The sequence below is a fragment of the Bubalus kerabau genome, chromosome 10, assembly GCF_029407905.1.
Source record: "Bubalus kerabau isolate K-KA32 ecotype Philippines breed swamp buffalo chromosome 10, PCC_UOA_SB_1v2, whole genome shotgun sequence".
In the NCBI taxonomy this organism is placed as follows: Eukaryota; Metazoa; Chordata; class Mammalia; order Artiodactyla; family Bovidae; genus Bubalus; species Bubalus kerabau.
This window is the reverse complement of record NC_073633.1, coordinates 47,882,252-47,899,256: the sequence shown is the minus strand read 5'-3', so window position 1 is coordinate 47,899,256 and position 17,005 is coordinate 47,882,252. Positions and strand designations below refer to the sequence as shown.

The 17,005-nt window shown below is 45.9% G+C and overlaps 1 long non-coding RNA gene across 1 annotated transcript in view; it reads left to right on the top strand.

The window, feature by feature from the left end:
- Positions 1-12,247, top strand: part of LOC129621307 (uncharacterized) — a 52,054-nt gene extending 39,807 nt beyond the window's left edge. The window contains exon 3 of the long non-coding RNA XR_008699213.1: positions 11,828-12,247. This is a non-coding gene — a long non-coding RNA (uncharacterized LOC129621307). The remainder of the gene's footprint in view (positions 1-11,827) is intronic.
- The last annotated feature ends 4,758 nt before the right edge of the window (positions 12,248-17,005 follow it).

Below are 17,005 nucleotides of genomic sequence, written 5' to 3'. Positions count from 1 at the left end.
TCAGCCTTCTTCACAGTCCAACTCTCACATCCATACATGACCACAGGAAAAACCATAGCCTTGACTAGAAAGACCTTTGTTGACAAAGTAATGTCTCTGCTTTTGAATATGCTATCTAGGTTGGACATAACTTTCCTTTCAAGGAGTAAGCGTCTTTTAATTTCATGGCTGCAGTCACCATCTGCAGTGATTTTGGAGCCCCCAAAAATAAAGTCTGACACTGTTTCCACTGTTTCCCCATCTATTTCCCATGAAGTGATGGGACCGGATGCCATGATCTTCGTTTTCTGAATGTTGAGCTTTAAGCCAACTTTTTCACTCTCCACTTTCACTTTCATCAAGAGGCTTTTGAGTTCCTCTTCACGTTCTGCCATAAGGGTGGTGTCATCTGCATATCTGAGGTTATTGATATTTCTCCCGGCAATCTTGATTCCAGCTTGTGTTTCTTCCAGTCCAGCGTTTCTCATGATGTATTCTGCATAGAAGTTAAATAAGCAGGGTGACAATATACAGCCTTGACGAACTCCTTTTCCTATTTGGAACCAGTCTGTTGTTCCATGTCCAGTTCTAACTGTTGCTTCCTGACCTGCATACAGATTTCTCAAGAGGCAGTTCAGGTGGTCTGGTATTCCCATCTCTTTCAGAATTTTCCAGAGTTTATTGTGATCCACACAGTCAAAGGCTTTGGCATAGTCAATAAAGCAGAAATAGATGTTTTTCTGGAACTCTCTTGCTTTTTCCATGATCCAGCGGATGTTGGCAATTTGATCTCTGGTTCCTCTGCCTTTTCTAAAACCAGCTTGAACATCAGGAAGTTCACGGTTCACATATTGCTGAAGCCTGGCTTGGAGAATTTTGAGCATTACTTTACTAGCATGTGAGATGAGTGCAACTGTGTGGTAGTTTGAGCATTCTTTGGCATTGCCTGAAAGTGTAGTGAGTGCAAATTGACACCTGCAGGGCCCAAAGCCCCAGGACTCTTTCAGCTCCATCTGTAGAGCAAGGTGAAGCATTTGCTGCATTTGTGCTTCAAAGATACAGCTCACGTTGGTTGTCCTTCTCAGCTGGCAAACTGTTCACAAAAAAGGCAGACTTGATCCTCTCTATGTGATGGCAAAATTTGATGTCAGGGCTCAATTTTAAGTTCATATACTTAAATTTTTTTCAAGATTTATTTATTGTATTTTTGGCTGTGCTAGGTCTTTTTTCTGCATGGGCTTTTTTCTAGTTGCTGCAAGCAGGGGCTACCCTCTAGTTGCAGTGTGCAGGGGGAGCATGGGTTCTAGGGTCTGCAGGGCTCAGTAGTTGCAGCTCCTGGGCTCTAGAGCGCAGGCTCAATAGTTGTAGCACACAGGCTTAGTTACTCTGCAGCATGTGGGATCTTCCCAGATCAGCAATGGACCCCATGTCTCCTGAATTGGCAAGTGGATTCTTTACCACTGAGTCACTAGGGAAGCCCAGTCCTTTTACTCTTGAATGATGGTGAGGGTAAGGAGCAACAGGGCTTGCCCATCAATTTCCTGGTCTAGTAATGTGGCAGCTGACTTCCCCCAGAGCAACTGATAGAAGAGAGAGAGGAAGAGAGAGCCCAAGGTAGAAGTCACCATATTTTATAACTTAATCCCAGCAGTGACAACCCATCTCATCTGCTATACTCTTTTATCAACTAGTCAAGTGTCTTTCATAAGTCTGCATCTCTGCTCTTCATCTCTGGGTCCTTTCTGTAAAGTCAAGTGTTTGAACTAACATGGTCTTTAAGTTTTGTAAGGTCTGTGATTCTAGTCATTTGAGGTTAGTGAAGAAAAGAGTGAAGAAGGGAAAGAGGAGGAAGAGAAAGGAACTTGGGTCTTGTGAAACAACCCCAGGACCTAAGCCCTGGAGCTGACTCTAGGCCCAGGGTGGATGCAAGTCCTACCATTTGCTGAGCAAGGAAATGGGAATGGGAGGCTCTGATCTGATAGCTGCTACCCTGTTTCCCTGACATATTTCTGTGCAAGAGCCAAACAGAGATAACCGAGGCTACTCTGCTCCTGGAGAGAGAGCTCCCCCAGTTTCCAGAGCTGGTAATGATTTGCATGTAAATAGATGATGCTTCTTTAGTGTGTAAATGTGTTTCAGAGGGGAGTGCAGCCACCCCAGTACCTGTCTCCTGGGGAGAAGCTCTTGAGACCATCCTTGCTTCTTATTTCACATCCTGCCCAGCCATTTCAGACTCTTCTACCCATGGGTGATGGAGCCACTGAACTTTGGGGAGCATGTCACCCAGTAGGCAATAGGGAATCTTGATGTGGGAAGGCTTTCAGCTTTTCACCATTGAGTACTAGGTTAACTGGGATTGTCATAAATAGCTTTTATTATGTTGAGACAGATGTTCCCTCTGTACCCATTTTGGGTTTTGTCATGAATGGATGTTTAATTTTATAAAATGCTTTTTCCACATCTATTGAGATGATCATGTGGTTTTTGTCTTTTCTTTAGTTGATGTGGTGTATCATATTGATTTGTATCTGTTGAACCATACTGTGACCCTAGGATAAATCCAACTTGATCATAGTATGTGATCCTTTTTATGTATTGTTGTATTTGTTTTGCTAATATTGGGTTGGCCAAAAAGTTCATTTGGGTTTTTCCGTAACTGTTTCTGGGAAACCCCGAACAAACTTTTTGGCCAACCTCATGTTTTTTTTGTGACTGGAAATCTTGATGTGAAAGTGTCCTTGAAAGTCTCTGATGGGGCTGGTCCTGCTGAAAGAGCAGGGCCAGGCTTCACTCATTGTCAACTACTTACCTTTCTTTGGGTTCAGCACAAGAAAATAACAGTTTCTCAGAACCAGATACACGACCTTTTGCAATTTTTGAGCTGAAAGACATGTTCTCAGAGGTGAATTATCTACTTCAGTAACTGTCTTGGGCATTCTCTGGAAGCTCCCAGGCTGCATGATTACCCGTGTAATTTCTTGGCATGGGTGGTGACGCTTGAGTCATTCCAGGAAACATCCCAGGTGTTTATTCCCAAATGCCGAGATTTATTCCTCAAGTTTTGAGCTGTTCCTTCAGGAAAGCTTCCAGTTTTGTGGTTCTCATTATAAAACCAGAAAATTTAATTGCTTCAGGAAGCCCCCAGAGCTGAGTGGAAAGTGTCTAAGACTGTCAGACCCTCAAGCAGAGCATCTATTCTTCTCCAGAGCTGGGGCCAAGCAGAGGAGCAGTTGGGTTCTGGTTAAGCCAAAGAGACTAAATGCTAAGTCCTCAGCAAGCTTTCTGAGAAAAATTAGGAAAGCCTGTTTGGAAAGAAAGAGCATTATCTAAACAGCCAGGCTATAATATCAGGCGTTGCATTCTACTGCACTGAGAACATCCCTCCCGACATTTCAGACAAAAGGTCTGGAGCTGTCTGCTGCCATTTTAATTGACTTGGGATAAAGTAAATATTGTGTCTCTGCATCGTGAGTCATATGGCTCTGTCCCTTGGACCAGAGCCACCCTAGTGGAGACCCGTTTCCCAACCCTGGATAGAGCTCTCTAGGACAGAGACTCTTCAGCTGGCCAAGTTCCTCCCAGATTCAACATGCACCTTCTTTCCTTCTTCCCTTCTTCCATTCTCTTCCCTTTCCTTGTCGTGCCTCCTTTGGTCTCAAAAGGCCAGTAAGTATATTCCAGATTTGGGGGTTTGGAACATTCTTAAAACAAGAATCTGAGACATAAATGGGGTCTCATAGGTTATCTAGTTCAACTTCTCCTCTAATTAGAAAATCTTCAAAGATCTGGCCTCTGGGAGACACTTTGTTACAGGCACAAAGCAGTCCATTCTCTGGGTGGCTCTAGTCTGGCAGAATCTATTTGCATACTGACTTTCTTAAGCTGAAGTCTCTCTAACACTCATATTGACTCTTACTTTACCTTCTAGGGCAATCTAGACTATAGCAACTTCTCCTGCATAGCAGCCTTTCAAATGTTCGAAGAAAATATCTAGGAAGCAGGGTGACCAGAACATAAAATCTGGATTTGGAGGAGTCCTGTGTCTGCCGCTGTTGGTTGTGTTTGTGATTTTGAGGAAGTCCCTTAACCTTATCTGCAAATGGGGTTGGTCCCCACTGGATAGAGTGGTGTGCTGGAACCAGAGTGTGTCTCCTCTTTCCTCTTTGCCCCGTGATCTCATGCTGGGTGCTTAAAATGAGCCACAGTGGGAGTATTTACACCATAAACATTGGCAAATGCTATAAATTGGGACTTCTTATTGGCTTATGTTTTGTTTTACCAGCATATCACTGACCATCTCTCAACTTAGTGGTAAGGATCAATTAAGATAGTGCAAGTAAATATCCTATGTGAACTATAAAGTCTATAGAAATAATAAAGATTATTTATCTTGATAGACTGTTACAAAATAGCCCCCAATGAATCACGCTCCTGAAATCATACTGCTGCATGGCCCATTTCCACATTATATCTGGGCTGCTCTCATGATGTGCTTGGTTCAGTACCAATGTGACAAAAATTTCAGTCCTGGGCATTCAAAGCTTTGTAGCATCTACTTTTACCATCTTGCTGTCCTGAGAAGTCATGAAGTCTGGGCTAGCCTCCCTGAGGATGCGAGACCATGTGGAGAAGGAAGATGAACGAGCATGCTGGGGACAGGGGCGCGGCCAGTCCAATCATCTCATTGAAGGAGACAGACATGTCAATGAAGCAATCGTGGCTCCTTCAGCCCCAGTAATCTGCCAGCTGGCTGTGAATGCATCAGTGAGCCCAGCCCACGCCACTGCACCACATGCGGTAGAGAAAAAATCTCCAACCCAGACTGCAGAATTGTGAGCAAATGACTGGCCGTTGTTGGTTTAAGACACCAAGTTTTAGGTGTGGTTTCTACATAGTGATAGATGACTTATTATAGTTATTATCCCATCAGGCCCCTCCAGGTCTTCTCTTGTCCAAGTCAAACTTTCCCAGATCTCTGCCTCGTCCTCTGGCTGGGCTCCATTCACTGGTCCTGGGGTGGACATGGTGCAGGCTTCCAGTGTTCTGACCGTGCAGAGGCTGGGCGGTCCGCTCTCTGTTCTGGATCCTAGATAATCATCACAGCCAGAGGGTAAGCCAGAGCTCCTGGCGCTGGAAGCTTACTCTGTGAGCTCATTCTTAGCCTTTGCAGTCAACCCAAGCCCCCAGGCTGTGAAACTACACTCTCCTATCCTGACATCTTAAAAAAAAACAAAACTAAGTACTCGGTTTATAGTCATCACCATTAAACTGACCGTTTCACTTTCAACGTTGTTCTTTCAATCTTTCAAAATCTGGGCTCCAGTTTGATTTAAAATTTTTCCATGACTATAGTATTTCCTTCCATGCACACATTCGCTCCCACACCCAAACACACATACATCCAGATGCCCATACATCAAACACACACAAAAGCACATGTGCATATAACAAGGCAGAAACTCACTGCAGCGTTCACAGCAGCTGCCAGGTCTTCCTAATAGTCACAACGCTTCACAGCCAGCCTTCTGCCCGCTTTTCAGTCTCATTTTCTTGTCACTCCTTTTTTCAGTAGCTGAATCCACAACTCTTAACTGTGGCATAAACAAGGAGGGGTTATTTTTCTCAGATGACGAGAAGGTCAGAGATAGGGCATCCAGGACTAGAGCAGAGGCCCCGTGGTGCCATCAGGGATCAGGCTTCTGTGGCCCTTTTGCGCCATCCTACATGACATCCTCGTGGTTTCCAGATGGCTGATCCACCCCAAACTGTTGCATATGGGATCCAGGCAGGAATGAGACAGGAAGGGGAAAGGCAAATGGCCAGGGACACAGAGCCTCTTCCCTTTTACTGAGAAAAGGACAGCTGTCCTAGAGGCCCTGCCCAGGAGACGTCTAGTTACATTCATAGGCCAAAACCGGGTCACATGGTCAGCCCAGCTATGAGGGCATCTGGGAAGGGGAATACTTGTACCTGGGCACATCGCCACCCTGAAAAAAAAAAAAAAAGAACTGGGGTTCTGTCAATAAGAGAGAAGTAGAGAATGAATAATGAGTTGGGACATAGCAGGGTTTGCCACCTTCTCCCACACATACTATGAGTTGTCATCTTCGAGTGCCAGACACATGCCAAGTTTATTGAAATGAGGTTATAGAAAATGAGAAGATATGGCAAATTGCAAAAAATAGTCCTAAATTCCTCCCATTCCTATGTAGACAACTTTTTCCAACAAGTCCAGAGCTGGTCCTGTGACTGACTTTGACCAGTAGGATGTAGCAAGAGAGGTGCTGTGACTTCTTGACTCATACCTTGAGGCTTGTCAGCTTTTATTCTCACCCCCCTAGAACTCAGTTCTACAGACGAAGCTAGACAATCTGGTTCAAATTCTAGTTCTACCTCTTAATAGCCGTGTGGCCTTGGGAAAGCAGCTTAACTTATCTGTACCTCAGTTTCTTCATTTGTATCAGAGCCAGTCATGGAACCTAAATCATAGGCTTTCTTTAAAAAACAGGATTCGATAAGTTACTATCTGTGACCTGCTTAGAACAATGACCAGCTACTTAAGTGCTGGATTACAAAGACAACATCTTGCAGCTCTGAGGCACATGCCCCATGTGGGGCCAGCATTCTTTACTAGGTTTGATTTTCAGAAGTAGAGAAAAATGGTTAGGGTTTAGGAGGAACATAGGTAACATGGTTCATAGTTTTTGGAGGCTTTGTCAGCTGGACAAAGCCAAAAAAAAAAAAAAAAAAAAAAGAAGTAGAGAAAAGAAGCTCTTTTTTTTCTACTGGGATTTCTAAACTGAGGTTTCTGGTGGCCATGATCCTAACTACATGGCCAGGGCATCTCTGCTGAAAGAGAATGAGGGCAACAGACAAGGATATGTGGAAACAAGCAAAATGGGGAGCAGGGGAGAGTCCTGTGGGCTGGAATGGCCATTCCTGTGGCTCCTGCTGTTCTTAGGTGCAAATCCAAGGGTTGCAAATTCAAATGCCAAAAGGAGCTTGGAGATCCAGTGTGGAAAAATCACTTGGTGGCAAAGGGCACATTGAGAAATCTCCCTCTACTGTAAGAAAAACAGCGGCATGAGTTCAGGATCGATAGCACCTGGCTGTGTGTGAGGGATGACATGGGCATAGAGGGGACTTCGGAGAACATTGCCCCACCCCCCACCCATTCTGTGTAACCAGCACAGACAATTTTGCCACAAGAACCCAGTTTAGAATATCCTTTGATTTTTTTTTTTCCTCCAAAAGAAGCTATAAATCTGTGACTCTCCAGTCTATTAACACTGGATAAAATTTTTTTTACAATATTGTGCCACACATCTGCAAGCGAACATGTCCCCAGGCTTGCCAGTTGTCACCATAGTGGTTCAGTCCTGGCATCTTCCCACAGAATCTGAACAGAACCAACATCCTGGCACTTCAGGTCTGGGTCCAACCTCTGGCAAATGGCTCTACTTGAACGTCAAAGCTGGCTCTGTGTAAAAGGATTTCCCCCCAAGTCTGGTAGATCAATACATTCCTCACCACTGTCCTAAGCTCCTCTCTTTGGCTTCTTCCCCCCTTTCTGTTTGGGGGCAGAGGTTGTGGTACTGATGGAGGAGGCCTGCCCACAAAAGTTAAACCCACAGCAGTTGGATACTCTAGTGTGGCTTGGGTTTTCATAACTCCTGTAGCTGGAACCTGGGTGCCCAGGGCCTGCAGCAGGAACACTCATGGCCAACCTGGCAAGTGACAGAGAGGGAGGCTCTTCTAGAAGTCTCTGTAGCAGCCCATGGTGGTCACCGTTGGAGAGCTCTGCTTCTGTGTAGCTGAATCATCAGCTCTGCTCTGCTGAAGCATCACCACTTAGAACCAGACACAGTAGGGAGATATGGCTACTTCAGTGTGGGCAAAGCAAGGAGGGATGTGGGGCTCTCCTTGGAAGGCTCTTCTCCTATGCTCTTCTCCTGGAAATTAGGAAGAGAACCTCTTGTACCCTCTAGCTATTGTTAGTGCAGACAGAAAAGAATCAAAAGGTAGTTCTCCAAGAAATACTCCAAAGGTTTTAGAGGCAGGAGTTGTTTCTATGTGAAAATAAAAAGAGATCCTCAGACTCCTTTCAGAGTAAAATTAGATGGGAGAGGAAGCAAAGGAGATGAGCAGTTAACTCCCCTTCCCCACTGGGAGAATCTGGAGAGGCTGTATTGGATGCCGCTTCCAGAGGCTTCCCTTGAGGACCTAGCAGCATCTCTGTCCAGTGGACACACATTTGACTTGGTTCAGCTGGTGACTCTGGGGGTGGGGGGTGGCCCAGTAACTGAGAGGCCAGATGTCTCTCTTTTTTTTTTTTTAATATACCAGTAATACATTATTAAATTATTTATGTATTTATTAGTCCTTTTGGCTGCCCTGGGTCTTGGTTGCTTTGCACAGGCTTCTCTCTAGTTACAGCGGGCAGCAGCTATTCTTCTTGCAGCGCATGTCCCATGTGCCCTGTGTTGCCAGGTGAATTCTTAACCACTGGACCACCAGGCAGCTCCAAGGCCAGATATTTCTGAGTGGTCTCACCAAGGCTGACTTCCTGTCGTTCATCAGACTAAAGAGTTTCTGGGATTTGAAATGAGGTTTGCAAATGTTGAGCCCAGAAGAGAGAAATTGAGGCTGTGTTTGGAACCCTCTAAGGTTTCACTGTAATTTAGAATCAGCAAGGATATTAGCACCTGGGAAGCAGGCTGCTCCTTGGCTCCCTCCTCTCCTCTCGTCTGTCTAATTCCTTCACACCGAGCCTGGCTGCTCAGAGAACGCTGCTGACCTGAACTGGAGCCAGGGGCACAGGAAATGAATGCATTTGTTCATCTCTTGGTTCATTCAGTGCTTCTGCGTGCTGAGCATGGTGCTGCTCGAGTGGTTTCAGGCCCCCAGTGGGAACTCCATGTGAAGGGCACTCAGCACAGGCCTGGACTCACACCCCTCCTTCACTGGAGCAGGACCCCCAGCTCATGGCAAATTGGAGGCTGACGATGGGCTCCAGGGGTACATACACTTGCTGCTGAGAAGACAGCTTCACAGGGGATCCAGGCTCGAGTCAGGGGGATTCAGCCCACCTCCTTCCATGATCTAGGGGAATGTCAGAGTCTAGGTGGAGCTGGCTAACCATCCCAACAATCTAGACTCTTAATTTCTTGACATTCCTGCAGTGTTCCTATAATTCCAGCAATATTCACCTGCTCTGTATCATGGTCACCTTTTCCCCAGGGTCTCAGCCTGCTTTTTCCTTCAACTTCACCATCTCATTCCCTGTCTTCTGCCCTGCCACCTTTCTCTGCTTTTTGAGACTCTACCAATCCCCCTTCCTGGCCCTTTTATTTCTGCTCTATAACTTCCCCACCCCCTCTAACTGCACCCACTGGCGGTATGAGGACAGTTGGACCCCTGGAGCTATGCTTTCCAGCATGTTCGATTCTTTGCACACTATGTCTTACCTCTACCCCTACCAGGGAAATCTCAGACTCAGATTCCCGGTTTCCAACTTTAGCTGAGTCCTCAGATCCTTTAAGATGACTAATGACACTGGAAGGAGGATAAGAAGGGTGAGAAGTGCAGTGGTGGGAACGAATGAGCTCAGTCAGACACAGAAGGAAGAAGGGTACATGCTCAGTACGTCAAATGTGGCAGAAGGGCTGGCTGGAATGAGAACTGAGAAAAGGTCATTGGGATTGACCATTACGTCTCTGATGACCTTGGAAGGGAAGTGGTGCTATTTCTGCAGAGGGTAAATGCAGAAAGCAGACTGCAGCAGGCTGAGGAGTGAATGAGAGGTGAGGAAGTAGACACATGAAAAGGAACTTCTTTAAAGGAATTTGGCTGGGAAGAGGAGGAGAGTTATTAACAGCCTGAGTAGAAGTGAGGTTCTGAGTACTGGAGGCAGATGAACCTGAAGTGAGTCCTAGTTTCGTCACTTTGCAATTGCTTGAGCTTGGGAATGAATAGCACAGAATTCCTTGAAGCCTCAGTTTCCTCATCTCTAAATGGAGAAGGTATCTCATACTTTGTTGGGTTGGTGCGAGGATTAACCAAGATAAGGCAGACAAATCATCATGCACTTGGCATATAGTAGGTGCCCAGATCGCTACCTTTGTCATATTTGCAGGATGGGAAGTAGCCGGCAGAGAAGGAAAAATGAAAGATTCTGGAAGGGGAGGTAATTGGCAAGGCATGTCCAAGAGGAGTGGGAGAGATGAGGTCAACCTCCAAGAAGGAAGAGCAACAATTCTTCTGAGACCAGGAGGGAATGAAAGGATAGGGGAAGATGCGTAACAAATTTTGACGTGCAGGGGTCTGGAAGTTGTGATCTGAGAATGATGTTGCCCTTCTGCAGTTCTCTGGGCTTCCTTTCCACCAGACCAATCAACTATTTGAAGAAAGATTCCAGTCCATAAATTAGCTGAACACCAGTGTTTTTTCACGTGGTGTGGTTTCACACAAACACCTGAGGGATCCTTCTAATATATTAAAGTGTCTCTTGAAGTGTGGACCCAGAACTGAGCCTAAACATTTCAGATATGGCCTTGCCCTGTGACAAGCCCAGAGGGCCCCCATCTCCGTCTCTAGACACTCGTGACTCTGCCAACACTGCCAAAGGCTGTTCAGTCTTCCAGATGCTGGGTCAGCTCCTGGTTTACAGTCAAACAAAATCTCTAGGTCAGTTTCCCACACAGCACCATCGAGACGGGATTCCTTCTTCTTTTGTCATTTTTTCCCCCCTTTTAACCACTAAGTACAAGACTCTACTTTGAGTCCTGTAAAATCTTATCTTCATTTTGACCCATCCTTCTAGTCTTTCGCATTCAGTTCCCCTGGCCCCAGAGGAGGAAGTTATATCTCAGACCTGTCAGGTGACTCAACCCCATCAACACAAAGAGTCCTTGTTAGTTGCAGCCAAGTGGCTCTGATTTTCCTGGGGACAGCCCGGGACGGTGCAAAGATACCTCTGGGTCTTCTGAATGCCCATGAGGATGTGCTCACCTGAGCCAGGATATGTAAGACTTCTTTGGAGAAGTGGGCCCCTCCCTGCGAACTTGAGACACAGCTTTCAGAAAAGGTTGTGAGTAACATCTACTTTCAAGTTCAAAACCACTCTTGGTAAATGAAACTAATTGTACAGAAAAGTCAATACAAATACATACTCTTCCTGGTATCAAATGGAGGCAAGATTTCCAGACAGTACCTACTGGTGCTCAGTAAATGCTGAATAAACTGAGAATGAATAAGCGAGCCAACAAAAGAATGAAACATAAATGTGGATGATTTTGAAGCCCCCACTGATGTCAGCTATGGTTGGCTGGTCACACACACTTGCTGTATGGTGGGGAGGAGAGTGGCCCTAGGGTAGGGATAGTACTGCCCAACATACAGACCTCAAGGACATGGTGCCCAGGGATCAAAGAGCTGTCTGGGGGCAGAGGAGTGGGCTCTGGGAACAACTGGTCTTTCCCCAGGTCTTCTGGCATCTTGTTTGCTCCCCCATGGGCATTTTGTGCTGCCCTCTCTCCCCAATCTCATCATAGATCCTGGAAAGAGCTGGGGTGAAGAGTAATGCAAAATGAAACAGCCATTTTGAAAAGCCAGCTTTTACTCCTACATTCCCAAGAAACCTTTGATGTAAAACCAGTTCTTGGGAAGCTCCACGTGAGTCACAGTTATTACTGCTTTCATCAGCACAGAGTGCAAGGGACGGAGGGAGTTGGGAAGAAACAAATGCAGTTGTCCTCGTTTTAGAGAGAGGTAAACTGAGGCAGAGGCTCAACGAGGGAGTGGGAGGTGACAGGGCAAACAAAAGGTACCACTGTTGCTATTTCCAAAGGTCTACCTGCAACTCCCCATGCCCTGGCCCACGTGAAGTACAGCAAAACCTCGGCATCTCTTCAGGAGGCAGACGTGGGGATTTAGAAACCAGCTTCTTCTAAGACACAAATGCAGGAAGCAGGATCCCAGCTTCTCTTGATTGTTTTTTATTTTGTTTTGGTAATTGACATGAAATAAAACATAATTCTTATCTTCCCTATTAGTAATGGGCTTCCCTCATGGCTCAGATGAAAAAGAATCTGCCTGCAATGCAGGAGACCCTGGTTCGATCCCTGGGTTGGGAAGATCCCCTGGAGAAGGGAATGGCTACTCACTCCAGTGTTCTTGCCTAGCGAATTCCAAGGACAGAGGAGTCTGGTGGGCTACAGTCCATGGGGTTGCATATTAATAAACTCCTTGAAGGCACGAATGGTATCTTCTTCATCTCTGTGACAACCCATGGCCCTTAGAGCAGTCCCTTATATATAACAGATGTGTAATAAATATTTTTTAAAATAGTAATGATGACCATAAGTGCTTTTCTCACTCAGAAATATTCAGGCTCATATTTTATTACTATTTACTGAGCTTCTATCAAATGCCAACCAGCATTTTAAGCACTTTGAAAATGTTAAGCAGTGAGTAAGGAGGTTGAGTTTCTTCCCTAAGATGGTTGCCTTTTGTTAGTGACCAACCAATATGGCTACAGCTCTCCTGAGCTGCAGAAGCTCTGGGATCCAACAACCTTGTGTGGAAATCCACAGTTCACTTATTCATATCAAATGATAATGAAATACATTAAGAAACTCTTCCTACTTTATTTTCTTCACTAAGAAAGCTGCTATTGTGTAATCTCAGCTGAGATGGGGTCAACTAGGGACACAGCTCCTTTGCCTATTCTCTGGCTCCCTGGGAGTTTCCTCGGACGTTTCTGTGGATCTAATGCCATCATAAGTCCAGCTGTCCTTGAGAAGTTGAGGTGGGATTTGAGTCCTTACTCTTGAAGAACAGTGACCCCTGAATGATCAGGACAGATAGCAATGGGGAAGGTTTCCCTAGGTGGTCCCAGGCCATTTGTAACAGGAAGAAATTACACATACAGCTGATACAAATGGAATGAATTATTCTTTTTCCCAGTGGCCCTTGTTACCAAACTGAACTCGAGTCTGCTTGCCAAGCAGCAAAGCCAATTTACTGACACCAGGTTGTGATGGAGGAAAGTACAGTATTTATTGCAGGCACCAAGCAAGGAGAAAAGGCAGCTTATGCTCAGAAGACCCTAACTCCCGCATGGCTTTCAGGGAAAGGTTTTTAGGCAACATTTGTGGGGAGGGCTGCAGTGTACATGACTTTCTTCTGATTGGTTGGTGGTGAGGTAACAGGGTGGTGTTCCAGGAATCTCAATCATCAAACTTCTGGTTCCAACCAGTCTGGGGTTTCAGCTCATAGTTACCATTCTCCACCTTGGGAAGGGAGTGTGGGGGATGGGAGGGGAGGAGGGTCTCAGTGTCTGCAAAACAAGATTGTTATGTATATCCCCTGAGGAGGAACTTGGGCTCTGTTTTACTATCATTACTTTTCTTGCTTGACTGCTTTTCCTTTGTTTCTGCATTCTCTCATTCCTTGTGCCTACTTTTTGGAACTCAGTGAAGGCTAGGAGGCTATCAAGGCTTTTTCTAAAATTAAGACATGGGGAACACGTGGGGCTTCTGTACCTGGGAAGCCCCCACAGGGTCTTTCTCAGTTTCAATCCCCACCGTTTTCTTTGATACTCCTCAACCCTGAGGGGATCAGGGAGGTTGGAGAGGAAAGAGGAGCCCCATCTAGGGCCCAAGAGTGGGCTCTTGTCTAACACTCAGAAATGAATCATCCAAGCAGCCACACATGCTGACAAAGTTAGAGACTTTATTGGAAAGGAGCACCCAGGCAGAGAGCAGGAGGGTGAGGGAACCCAGGACAATTGCTCGGCCATGTGGCTCCTAGTCTCAGCTTTTATGGTAATGGGGTTAGTTTCCAGGTTGCCAGTTATCTTGCTTGGTTCACAGTCTGACTCAGGGTCCTTCCTGGTGGCATGCATCTCTCAGTCAAGATCGATTCCAACAAGAAGGACTCTGGGAGGTTGGCCATCTCCTCCCTCTTTCAGCCCCTCCCAAATTCTCCAGTTTAGTTTTCAGGCAGCAGCACCTATTCCTTATTGGGACCTCCTGTCGTGAGATAACTCAGGCAAGCAGGCCTGGCCAACGCAGATAGTTTCTGTCAACAGCTCCCTAACAGAGGACCAGGAAAGGGAATAAAGTTTTGGACAGAGAGGTTAATCAGTAACTCAGCAGGGGAACTCAGTTTTAGGGGAACTAGGTTCCACCCTCACTGGCAGCCCCAGCAATGGGGCAGTCCCTGAGAGGGGCTTTGGTCTGTCCCATCATGGGTTAACTATCCAGCAGAGACTTCTAGTGTCCCCCAGTAGCCACTTTAGTTTTCTTCCTTAGTAACGTACACCCAATATTTAGCTGGCACGCAGAGTGAAGAGGGTCTTCCAGTCTCTTGCTGATTGTGTCTCTGTCTGTATGAGGTTGTAGGTGAACGTGTGGAGTGTGGGGGTGGGAGGGTTGAGGGAGCAGGGGAGAGATACTGGGAGGAACACGCCCAACAATGAGGCTGATAAGGTGAGATAAAGTGGTACTGGGTTCTTTTTTTTTTTTTTTAATTTTATTTTATTTTTAAACTTTACATAATTGTATTAGTTTTGCCAAATATCAAAATGAATCCACCACAGGTATACATGTGTTCCCCATCCTGAACCCTCCTCCCTCCTCCCTCCCCATACCATCCCTCTGGGTTGTCCCAGTGCACCAGCCCCAAGCATCCAGTATCGTGCATCGAACCTGGACTGGCAACTCGTTTCATACAAGATATTTTACATGTTTCAATGCCATTCTCCCAAACCCTGTGTACGAGACGGCAAAAGAGACACTGATGTATAGAACAGTCTTATGGACTCTGTGGGAGAGGGAGAGGGTACTGGGTTCTTGACAACCTCCTGAAGCCTAAGTCCAGACTTCCTTTATGTGAGAAAGAAAGAGATTTCTGTCTGGTTTTAACCATTTGGGGGTGGAGGGCGGGGTCATTACAAACTGAATCTAAGTCTCGCTGGCACCTGGTTAGGGCATGAGGCTGCTTGTCCCACTGGATGTTTGAAGACTTCAGCAAGGCGCACTTCCTCCAAGAATTATCTTCCATGTCAGAGGGGAGATCCAGATTACCATTCCCCACAGCCACTGCCGTCAGCTCAAAACAATCTCAGGAAGGATTCATGAAGGGATCCTGGGAGAGAAAACCTCACTATGGTCCAAAAATTCTGCATGACCAAAGCAAGTCTCTCAGTGTCTCCTTTTCAAGAGTGTGTTTCCGAAAGCACATGAATACATGGTTGTGAGGGTGGGAGGGGAAGGATTTTAAAAATCAGTGAGAAAAAGGCAACGTTTTAGACTCCCAGCTCTCCACCCGAGCTTCTGTTATTGCTTCACTCTGCTTTTCTTTCCCTCTGCTTTACCTGAAAAAACACATTGCCTCTGATTGCTAGAAATCAGTTTACACATCAGTCAGCCAGCAGTCAGATCTCTTTCAATTGAAAGTGAAATAAATTCCTATTCAAAGGGACCTAAACACAAAGTAATAATTCATCAGTTCATCTAACCAGCAATGGCACCCCACTCCAGTACTCTTGCCTGGAAAATCCCATGGACGGAGGAGCCTGGTAGGCTGCAGTCCATGGAGTCGCTAAGAGTCAGATACGACTGAATGATTTCACATTCACTTTTCACTTTCCTGCATTGGAGAAGGAAATGGCAACCCACTCCAGTGTTCTTGCCTGGAGAATCCCAGGATCGGGGGAGCCTGGTGGGCTGCTGTCTATGGGGTCGCACAGAGTCAGACACAACTGAAGCGACTTAGCAGCAGCAGCAGCAACCAGCAAGTCCGGGGGCTCCACAAGCAGCTGGATTCAGGACTGCATCCTCAGTACTATCTCTCTGCTTTTCTCTGCAAGACTGCCTGGGCTTCCCTGGTGGCTCAGATGGTAAAGAATCTGCCTGCAATGTGGAAGACTTCGGTTGGATACCTGGGCTGGGAACATCCCCTGGGGGATGAAATGGCAACCCACTCCAGTATTCTTGCCTGGAAAATTCCATGGACAGAGGAGCCTGGCGGGTTACAATCCATAGGGTTTCAAAGAATCAGTCATGACTGAAGCGACTTAGCACACATATACAAGGCTCCCCCTCCCCAGGTAGTGGCAAGAGGGCCAAAGGAGCCATAGGACCACCTGGTTCCAGCCAAGCCAGCTCAGTGGAAGGCCAAACACTCCTTTTCAATAGTTTAGTAAAAATCCTGGGACTAACTCTATAGCATTAGATCATCGATTGAAAAAGCAAGAGAGTTTCAGAAAAATATCTATTTCTGCTTTATTGACTATGCCAAAGCCTTTGAGTGTGTGGATCACAATAAACTCTGGAAAATTCTGAAAGAGATGGGAATAGCAGACCACCTGACCTGTCCCTTGAGAAATCTGTATGCAGGTCAGGAAGCAACAGTTAGAACTGGACATGGAACAACAGACTGGTTCCAAATAGGAAAAAGAGTACGTCAAGGCTGTATATTCTCACTCAGCTTATTTAACTTATATGCAGAGTACATCATAAAAAACGCTGGGCTGGATGAAGCACAAGCTGGAATCAAGATTGCCGGGAGAAATATCAATAACCTCAGATATGCAGATGACACCACCCTTATGGCAGAAAGTGAAGAGGAACTCAAAAGCCTCTTGATGAAAGTGAAAGTGGAGAGTGAAAAAATTGGCTTAAAGCTCAACATTCAGAAAACTAAGATCATGGCATCCGGTCCCATCACTTCACGGCAAATAGATGGGGAAACAGTGGAAACAGTGGCTGACTTTATTTTTGGGGGCTCCAAAATCACTGCAGATGGTGACTGCAGCCATGAAATTAAAAGACGCTTACTCCTTGGAAGGAAAGTTATGACCAACCTAGACAGCATATTAAAAAGCAAAGACATTACTTTGCCAACAAAGGTCCATTAGTCAAGGCTATGGTTTTTCCAGTAGTCATGTGTGGATGTAAGAGTTGGACTATAAAGAAAGCTGAGCACCGAAGAATTGATGCTTCTGAACTGTGTTGTTGGA